The 11,269-nt window shown below is 37.9% G+C and overlaps 1 pseudogene; it reads right to left on the minus strand.

The window, feature by feature from the left end:
• Nucleotides 1-817: 817 nt before the first annotated feature.
• On the minus strand, nt 818-6,947 carry LOC123224016 (annotated as a pseudogene).
• Between the last annotated feature and the right edge of the window lie 4,322 nt (nt 6,948-11,269).

An 11,269-nucleotide genomic window follows, 5' to 3' on the forward strand; every position in this document is an offset into this window, starting at 1 on the left:
TTCTCTTGGTATAAAATTATTACTTACCAAAAAAAAAAAAAAACTCTAGCTTCCAAGTCTCTATCAAATCTCCATTTGGCTCAAGCCACCATTGAGAATGAAGAATTAGCTCTATGCAAGCCCAAAGATTCATTGCCTTTTCCACCTTGGCCCACCTTTGCTTATGGGTGCAATGCTATTACTTGGATCCAAAACTCTCATGATCTAATAGGTCTTAAAGATCCAAGAAGTCCTCCTTTGAAGCCCAAGTGAAGTTACAACCATCCATCACTCCATTTTGAATCCCAAAAAGGTGCTTAAAGCCCAATTGGGAGAGTTGGACGAAATTAGATGAAAGGAAAGCTTTGGTGGAGACAAGAGCCCACTTTTTATGGAATAATAGTGACATTTTGTCTTATTGCATTTATTTAGAGTATGACATGACTTATTTTGCGTGGTTCAAAGAGAATTAAGGGCTAGGGTGAATTATTTTATTAAAAACCTATGTACACATATATTTTGTCACCACTTACTCCCCCTATATAAAGTGGTCATTCTTTGTAAAAAGGGGTTTTTTTTCTTTTGAATGAAATTTTTTTTTTGATAAGTAATAATTTTATATCAAAGAGAAAAAATATACAAACGGCTTATCTAGGACAAAGCCCCTACATTAAGCCTAAGACAAGCATACCTAGGACAATCCCCTAGGTTATGCCACAAACACCAAGTAACTAATAGAAAAACCCAAAGAATGACACATAGAGAATCAAAACAACATCACAAATGCAAACCAACTAATAGGGATACAAACTCAAGGAACCGAACCACCACAAAATGCCTACATGAAAATCGAATGAGGGATACCCCATTTGTTGGTGATGGACTCATTTTCACTAGACTTGTTTACTTTAGTCAAGCAAGTCACCCGTATTCTAACACATTCTTTTATAAGCATAGTTACTCTCTCATTGGGTAGTCCACCTCGTCCAAAGCAAATGTCATTCCTAACCTTCCAAATGTAGTAGGCGGCTGCACCAAAGCATAACTTACACACTATGTTCTTAAAATTGTCTTCTTTCCATTTTCTAGCCAAGTCCTGAATCAAAGAAACCCAAGGTTGAGGATTGAGATGTGGATGACAAAGATTAAGAACCTCATACCAGATTTGGGAGCTAAAAGTGCAACTAAAGAAAAGGTGATCCATGCTTTCTGATTCCTCATTGCACAAAGCGCACACATTGTGAGAGACAATGCCTATTCTTACTAACTTATCCTTTGTCATAAGCTTGCCTCTTATACCCAGCCACACAATGAAAGAATGTCTTAGGAAATGTCTTTTGAACCAAACAAGGTTGTGCCAAGAAACCTTTTCTCTCCTAATTTGAATCACCTCCCAAGCCGATTTGATAGAAAAGATGCCATTGGGTTTAGGGGTCCAAATTAGAGAGTCCTCTCCACCCATTGGGCAGCAAGGTAGTGATTCCTTTATCTCCAAGAGGTGACACGAATTGGCCACCAGACATTTCCACCTATGACTATCAACTACTTCCTCTACTAGTGCATGCTTAGGAATACCCGAATCATAGATAACCCGGGATCCATATTGATGCGAACCTTGACAATTTGACACAAGACCCAACACTCAAGAAGATATTTTCCCAGGATTGAATCGGTTTCATCACGTAATTAAACCTTGACCCAAATAGATATGGAATCGAACGAACCTTGGTATTGAGAATGGTGAACGCCACAAGACAAGCTTGATAAGTTCAAAGATTGTAAACTCAATAGTAAGCAATCTATTTGTGAAAAATCAGCTAAAAAGTTTTTATTCATCATGAAATGTTTTGTTTTTATAGTATAATGCCAACATAACCCTAAACTACCCATGACCCAATGGACTTCCAAACTTCCCAAGCCCATTACCTAAGTAACTACCCAAAGCACTAATTAAATTAAAAGAAAAGATGTCACTTGGGCTCAATAAAGTCTAGCCGAATCACAAACAAGCTCAAAATTATAAAACTGAAAATCCTAAATTTGGGTAAATAAAAACTATGAAATACGGACTGAAATGACGTTATTTGGGCCTCCAAGTTAGGTGCAACTAGCAAAGCTGGTTGTGGTTATAGAACTCAAAACACGCTTCGCGTTGATATATTACAGGCCCCGTAACTCCTCCTGGATCAAAAGTTATGACCGTTCAAAGTTTGCTCGCACATAAGCTTGGGCCTGAATCAAGTTGATCTCTCTGTTGGCTCCTTCAAGCATCCAATCGTCTTTGAGTGAGCTGATCTTAGTCTCCAAGTCCTCCACGAGTCCAACTAAGGCTTGTTGCATCTTCTTAGCTCTGCTCTTTGTAATTGGCCCAATCGGAATATGTAGCGGATCTTCTTGATGGCTCGATGCTTCTACGATGCCTCTATCATCCCCTCCCTCTTGAAAAGGATTTGTCCTCAAATCAGCATCATCAAAAGGAGATAAGTCAGAAACATTAAAAGTAGCACTTATATTATACTCACCTGGAAGATCTAATCTATAAGCATTATCATTGATCCGCTCAAGTACTTGTAATAGACCATTGCCTCTCGGATGCAACTTAGATCTGCATTGGGATGGAAACCGTTCCTTCCGCATGTGCACCCAAACCCAATCACCAGGTTGGAAGACCACCTTGTGCCTTCCTTTGTTAGCTTGTTTGACATATTGCTCAGTCCTCCTCTCAATATTTTGTCTAACTTTCTCATGAAGCTGTCGAACTAACTCTGCCTTCCTTTTGCCGTCTAAACTGGTACGTTCCTCAACAGGCAAAGGTAACAAGTCCAAAAGTGTAAGTGGATTAAAACCATAAACAATTTCAAAAGGTGAATGACTAGTAGATGTATGCACCACCCTATTATATGCAAATTCTACATGTGGCGAGCTATCCTCCCAAGTTCTCAAATTCTTTTCTAATACAGCATGCAATAACTGAGATAAAGTTCTATTAACTACCTCTGTTTGTCCATCCTTCTGTGGGTGACAAGTTATAGAAAATAGTAGTTTAGTACCTAACTTACCCCACAATACCTTCCAAAAATAACTTAAGAACTTCACATCACTATCAGATACAATACTTCTTGGAACTCCATGCAAACGCACGATCTCCCTGAAAAACAAATCAGCAATGTAAGTTGCATCATCAGTTTTACGGCATGGAATAAAGTGTGCCATTTTTGAAAACCTATCAACTACGACAAAAACCGAATCACTACCTTTCCTAGACCTAGGAAATCCTAAAACAAAGTCCATAGAAATATCCTCCCAAGGTACAGTAGGAATAGGTAAAGGTGTATATAAACCATAGGGTAAAACTCTAGACTTGGCCTGTTTACACTTAATACAACGAGTACAAACACGTTCTACATCTCGTTTCATATGTGGCCAAAAAAAAAAATGCTCTTGTAGTACGTCTAAAGTCTTAGCTATACCGAAATGACCCATTAATCCACCCCCATATGCTTCTCTCACAAGCAATTCACGTAAGGAACTCATAGGCACACATAATCTGTTTTCACGAAATAAATAACCATCATGCCTATAAAATTTACCAAATGCAGTCTTCTCACAGGCTTCATAAATACTGGAAAAGTCAGAATCATTCACATACAAATCCTTTATGTACTCCAAACCAAGTAATTTAGTATCTAAAGTCAAGATTAGAGTATACCTGCGAGATAACGCATCTGCCACAACATTTTCCTTACCTTGTTTGTAATGAATGACATAAGGAAAAGATTCGATGTATTCAACCCACCTTGCATGTCTCTTGTTTAACTTACCTTGTCCCTTTAAATGTTTTAGGGACTCATGACCTGTCTTGATGACGAACTCACGTGGCCAAAGGTAATGTTGCCACGTCTCCAACGCTCTCACCAAAGCGTACAACTCCTTGTCATAAGTAGGATACTTCAAAGCAAGTCCGTTGAGCTTCTCACTGAAATATGCTATGGGTCTATTTTCCTGCATCAAAACAGCTCCAATACCAATACCTGAAGCATCACACTCAAGCTCAAATGGTTTAGAAAAATTAGGTAGCGCAAGTAAAGGTGCAGAACTTAACTTATCCTTAATTAATGCAAATGCAAGCTCTTGATCCTCACCCCACCTAAATCCTACATTCTTTTTAATAACTTTAGTTAGTGGTGCCGCTAGTGTACTAAAGTCTCTTACAAATCTCCTATAAAAACTAGCTAAACCATGGAAACTCCTAACCTCAGTCACAGAAGTAGGTGTTGGCCACTCTTGGATAGCCTTGACCTTCTCCTCATCTACCTTAATTCCGTTAGATGAAACCACAAATCCTAGGAACACAACTTGCTCAGTGCAAAAAGAACATTTCTTAAGATTACCAAATAACCTCTCTTTCCTAAGCACAAGCAAAACATCATGCACATGTCCTATATGCTCATCTAGACTACGACTATAAATGAGAATATCATCAAAATAAACAACTACAAACTTGCCAATAAATGCACGCAAGACATGGTTCATTAATCTCATAAATGTACTAGGCGCATTAGTAAGCCCAAATGGCATTACCAACCATTCATATAGTCCATGCTTGGTTTTAAAAGCAATTTTCCATTCATCGCCCTCTTTCATCCTAATCTGATGATACCAACTTTTTGAACCAATTTTTGAAAAGATACAAGATCCATGCAACTCATCAAGCATATCATCTAACTTAGGTATAGGATAGCGATACTTTACAGTGATTTTGTTGACGACTTGACAATCAATGCACATTCTCCATGTCCCATCCTTCTTAGGTACTAGAATCACTGGTATAGCACACGGACTCATGCTTTCTCTCATGTATCCCTTCTTTATCAACTCCTCCACTTGCTTTCGAAGCTCTTTTGTCTCTTCGGGATTACTTCTATAGGCTAGTCAGTTGGGTATCGTCGCTCCATGTATGAATCGATCTGGTGCTCGATCCCACGAATTAGAGGTAGTCTTTCAGGAATCTCCTCAGGGAATATGTCTTCAAACTCCTGCAAAGGAGAAACAAACACACTAGGAAGAGAATCGTCAACATTAGTGAAAAATATAAAACTTTCCTTGTAAACTAACAATAATGGATATTGTTTAGTCACAAGGGCAGTCCTCACATCACTCATCTTCCCATAAAAACTCCATTTTTTTCTCTCATGGCCAAATTGCTCACCCTCTTTTTCCTCTACCCTCTTTTTGGCCTTACTTTTTCTTCGCTCATCTTCATTCACATTTTCTCTCTTTTTGTTTTCACTTTCACTTTCTTTTCTCTCTTCTTTCATCTTTCTTCTCCTCACTTGATCCTCAAAAACTTGCTTTGGTGACAATGGTACAAGTGTGATGAGTTTATGGCTCATCATGAAAGAGTATCTATTCTTAAATCCGTCATGTGTCACCTTTCTATCATATTGCCATGGCCTCCCTAACAAGATGTGTCCAGCATGCATGGGTACTACATCACACAACACCTCATCTTGATACCTACCCACAGACAAAGCCACCACTACTTGTTTGTTCACCCTAATTTCTCCACAGTCATTCAACCATTGAAGCTTATAAGGTCTAGGGTGTTTGATTGTGGTTAAACTAAGTTTTTCTACAAGTTCGGTACTGGCTACGTTCGTGCAACTACCCCCATCTATAATTAAAATACACACCTTACCCTTCACATGACATCTAGTATGGAAAATATTCTCTTTTTGCTCGTCATTTTCTTCCTTATAGTGTAAACTCAAAGCTCTCCTAGACACTAATGCCTCACCCTCTACTGCATACTCCAACTCTACATCACTAGCATCCTCTATTGGTGGTATAGACTCATCACTAGACTCTTCCTCTGTCTCATATTCACCATCCTCTCTCAACACCATGGTTCTTTTGTTAGGACATTGGGAAGCTATGTGACCCCTACCCAAACACTTAAAACATTTTATCTCACTATTCTTCTTCGATGGTTCGGGTTTAATACTAGACTTTTCTCGGCTAGACTCCTCTCCCTTAGGTTTAGAGTACTTAGTTTTTGGCTTAAAAGATGACCTATCATCTCTCTTTGACACACTCAGTTTTCCAAGACTAGAATAGGAAACTACATCCCTTTTACCCTTACGCTGTAATTGTCTTTCTACCTTCATCGCCATATGTACCAAATCCTCTAACTCTACATTGTGTTGGAGCTCTACAATATTTGCTATTTCCCCATTCAACCCATTTAAAAACCTAGCCATAGTGGTTTCCCTATCTTCCTCTATATTAGCCCTAATCATGGCTATCTCCATCTCTTTGTGATAGTCCTCCACACTCTTGGTCCCTTGCCTAAGCCCCTATAACTTCTGAAGTAAATCCCTATGGTAGTGACTAGGAACAAAACGCTGCCTCATTACACTCTTCATATCATCCCAAGTATCTATGGGTCTACCCAAGCTCCTACGTCTACTTTTCAACAACTGGTCCCACTAAATGCTAGCATAATCAATGAATTCTACAGCAGCCAACTTCACCTTTTTCTCCTCGGAATACCTATGTATATCAAAAACCTGATCTACTTTTCGCTCCCAATCTAAGTAGGCTTTCGGATCGTTTCTACCCTGAAAAGGTGGAATTTTCATCTTAATGCTACTAAGGTTACTATCACTCTGCCTACCCTCTCTATACATACTATTTCTATGACTTCGATGTCCTCCTTTACTCCTTATATTATTCAACCTATCACTTATTCCATCATCCTCACTGTCGGTAACTATCCTATCCTCATCCCTCACTACTGGTGCTTTTCTCCTACCTTTAGTTGTACTACTTTTCCCTCTATCACTCTGTTGCTGCTCTAATTTGTCCAATCTATCGTTAACACTCCCTATTACATTAAAAAGTCGCTCAAACTGTTGTTGGATTGCTTGCAATGTAAAAGCCTCGGTTTTACCCGATTCTTCTACCATGTTATAATTTTTGAAAACAAAATGTGTTTGTGAACAATAATCCTCACACGCTCCCTCACGCGTTTACACTTGCGCTCGTGTTTTCACTCTAATGTTCTCACCAACTCTCTAATCAAAATGGTACTTGTGACAAATGACCACTAGTCAATCTAGGTTATGTTACGATTACTGACAACTAAAATAAAGAGACTAAGATTCAAGAAGAAAGAAAATTTTCAGAATCGGAAAAAAAATGAACACAATTTCAAGAATGAATAGTCAAGGGAAAGAAATTCAAAAGAGATGACAAGAATAAAGGAAATCAAATTAAAAGGAGGTAAGTGTGCTAACTTTCTCCTTGATCTCACCCTTTTTTTTCTTTTTTTTTTTTACGTTTTTTTTGCTTTTTTTTCTGTTTTTTTTTTTTAGCTACTTGGCCGAAAATAGAAAAGAAAATAACTTCTTTAGATCACACAAAATCCCCTCCTAAAAAAAAAATTCAAAGCAATTAAGGGAATAACCAAGGTCTAATCCCCTAATTTAGGACTACCAAAATTTTCAAGGAAAAATTAAATTTTTAGGAACAAATCAAGAACTCAATCTCCTAACTTAGGTAATTACAATGCTTCTCCTAAAGATTAAAGGAAACAAGGCAATCCTAATCCAAGATTATTCTCCCCAATTTCGGAATCCCACTTTTTCCCACTGTTTTTTTTTTTTTTTGCTACTGTTTTTTTTTTTTTGGACAATCAAGGCAATATAAACTAAGGCAATCAAACAATAATTTCCACCAAGAACTACCCTTGCACTTTCGGCAACAACAAAATCTTTCCCAAGAGGTCAAGAATCCCACACAAAGCCAATCCCTAATTCACTCCCCAAAGGATATATATTTTCGGCCTCAACAATATATTTATTTCATTTTTTTTCGTTTTTTTTCTTTTTTGGATCAATCAAGAAGACAATTAGACATCCACACAACTTAGAATTTGACTAGTCCAAGGTTAATCACAAATTCAAGAATTTGATGGAAACAAGGACACTAAAACACAATCAAGAATTTAAGAATTTGATGGAAACAAAGACACCAACACAATCAAGAACTCAAAAATTTGACGGAAACAAGGACACCAAAACACACTAAAAAAAAAACGAAAACAAAATCACCAAGAGAACGAAATCACGACAAATGAAGAAGAGAATTCTTACTCGAAAATACAAGAAAAGATAGATACGGAACCTGATTCGACTCGGCTCTGATACCAACTGATGCGAACCTTGACAATTTGACACAAGACCCAACACTCAAGAAGATATTTTCCCAAGATTGAATCAGTTTCGTCACGTAATTAAACCTTGACCCGAATCGATATGAAATTGAACGAACCTTGGTATTGAGAATGGTGAACGCCACAAGACAAGCTTGATAAGTTCAAAGATTGTAAACTCAATAGTAAGCAATCTATTTGTGAAAAATCAGCCAAAAAGCTTTTATTCATCATGAAATGTTTTGTTTTTATAGTATAATGCCAACTTAACCCTAAACTACCCATGACCCAATGGACTTCCAAACTTCCCAAGCCCATTACCTAAGTAACTACCCAAAGCACTAATTAAATTAAAAGAAAAGATGTCACTTGGGCCCAATAAAGTCTAGCCTAATCACAAACAAGCTAAAAATCATAAAACTGAAAATCCTAAATTTGGGTAAACAAAAACTATGAAATACGGACTGAAATGACGTTATTTGGGCCTCTAAGTTGGGTGCAACCAGCTTGGAGGCCCATTACCAACTTAACCATAAACTACCCATGACCCAATGGACTTCCAAACTTGCCAAGCCCATTACCTAATTAACTACCCAAAACACTAATTAAATTAAAAGAAAATGTGTCAATTGGGCTCAATAAAGTCTAGCCCGGTCATAAACAAGATCACAATCATAAAAATCAAAAATCTTAAATTTGGTAAAACAAAAACTGTATAATACACATTGAAACGGTTTTATTTGGGTCTCCAAATTGGTGATCCAAACCCGAATCCAATGGAAGGTCCATGCTCGGTCCATAGTCCATCCAAGACTCCATCAAGTGCAATCCAATCAAGACCAATAGAAGAATACCAAGTCCAATCTCATCACTTGACAAATTCGGCCCTACATGAAGTGTAGAGCCCAAAAACTTGTTTTGAAGAGAGGCAAGCACAAACCCAAGCTATGTTCAAGCCCATTTCATCCCTTCATTTTGGGGTCCCAAGCCCCCTCATTTGGTCACTCTTTTATCACTTGGGTCCATTAAAGGTCCAACAAGCCTAATAGAGCGTTTAATTAGCTCTAGGTATTTTATTATCTAATTATGCATTTTACTTGTTGTTTGTGCTAAACTATGTTTAATTCAGTTTGTTAGTTGCCTTGGGTGAAGCTAAGCAAGTCAAAGAAGCTCAAAGAAAGAGACAAGAGTTGACATATCACATGGCTCTAGGAATTACTTCTTTTGGCAAGACAAGCTATGACAATTTGGCCTTCCCTTGCCTTACATTCTTCTTTGGGACATATCACATGGCTCTAGGAATTGCTTCTTTTGGCAAGGCAAGCTATGACAATTTGGCCTTCCTTTGCCTTACATTCTTCTTTGGGACATATCACATGGCTCTAGGAATTGCTTCTTTTGGCAAGGCAAGCTATGACAATTTGGCCTTCCCTTGCCTTACATTCTTCTTTGGGATTAACATAAAGATTAGAGCCAAATGTCTTTGAAATGAGCTTGAAATGCAATGTAGCTTCATTTAGGTTTCATTTAAATGTAGTTTGAAGCCTATTTAAAGGCTCCTTGGTGGATGTACATTTTTTTTTACTTAGTTTGGATATTAATGAAAATCTTCCTTGTAAGTGTTTTACAATTCCTCTTTATCCAACTCTTGACCAAGGGGTTGGTGGTGATTCAAGGCTGGTAGGTTTCCTTTTAGGCCTTGGTTTATTGGTTAATTTGTTGTTTGCTTATTCTTACTCTCATCTCTTATCATTTTCTCCCTTGGCCGAAATTTATCTTGAAATCTATTTGGCTAAAACTTATATTTTTTTATTGAGTTATGGAAGTTTAGAGTTGTGTTTGGAATTGAACTTGCTTGATCATCCCAATATAACTCACCTACTATTTGAACTTGAACAAAAACGTCATCATTTGGTATTAGAGCACCAGGTTGGAGCAAGGTGAGTTTTCTTTTACTTGGTTGTTCCCGAATGCAAAGGCCGGTGGTTGTTGTTGAATTCTTTGTGTGAGTAAGGCTCTTCTCCTATATTTCTTGCCTTTACAAACTTCCAGCACTCAAAACAAAACCTTACACTTAGTTTACACCTTAAACACTACTCTAAAATCCAAACTTCTCCTATATTTCTTGCCTTTATAAACTTCCAGCACTCAAAACAAAACCTCACACTTAGTTTACACCTTAAACACTACTCTAAAATCCAAACTTCTCCTATATTTCTTGCCTTTATAAACTTCCAGCACTCAAAACAAAACCTCACACTTAGTTTACACCTTAAACACTACTCCAAAATCCAAACACTAAGCTTACCCGAGCACCAGCTTCATCCAAACACCTAACACTCTTTGCACCATTCCGTCATGTCTAAAGATAGTGGCTCATCCTTACCACCTCACCCATGGGTATTTGGGCACCAAAAACTTGAAGGGGAGATCCAAGAGCTTAAAGATCAAATGACCTGATTGACGCAAATCCTTAGCAACCTTACTGTCACCCAAAGCCAACACCCACACCAAAACCGAACTACCACACCTCCAGCCATCCCACAACCCCCACTAAGAAGACACTTAAGACAACCCTCTCCGCCTGTACACCATGGAGAAGAGTTGATAATTGATAGTGACTCTAGTGAAGGGGAGCAATTTAGAGCCTGTAGAAGAAACTTGGATGATGACCAAGGACTTAAAATAGACATATCGCAGTTTGAAGGTAGCCTTAGCCAAGATGACTTCATGGATTGGTTACATGCTATTGAGAGGGTATTTGATTGTAAAGGGTATTCTAAAGAGAAGAAGTGTAAGGTAGCTATTTTAAGGTTTAAGGATTATGCCTCTCTTTGGTGGGAAAATTTGAGAAAACAAAGAGATTGGGAGGGTAAGAGTAGAGTGAGAACATGGGAGAAATTAAAGAAACTACTCAAAAAGAGATTCTTGCTGGAGAACCACAAGCAAGATCTCTATCTCAAACTTCATACACTCAAACAAGGAGATAATAGTGTAGAAGTATACATTAGGGAGTTTGAGAAACTCATGATGAGAAGTGAACTTCCTAAACTTAAGGAGCAAACTATTGCTAGG

This window comes from Mangifera indica, chromosome 8 (assembly GCF_011075055.1).
Source record: "Mangifera indica cultivar Alphonso chromosome 8, CATAS_Mindica_2.1, whole genome shotgun sequence".
In the NCBI taxonomy this organism is placed as follows: Eukaryota; Viridiplantae; Streptophyta; class Magnoliopsida; order Sapindales; family Anacardiaceae; genus Mangifera; species Mangifera indica.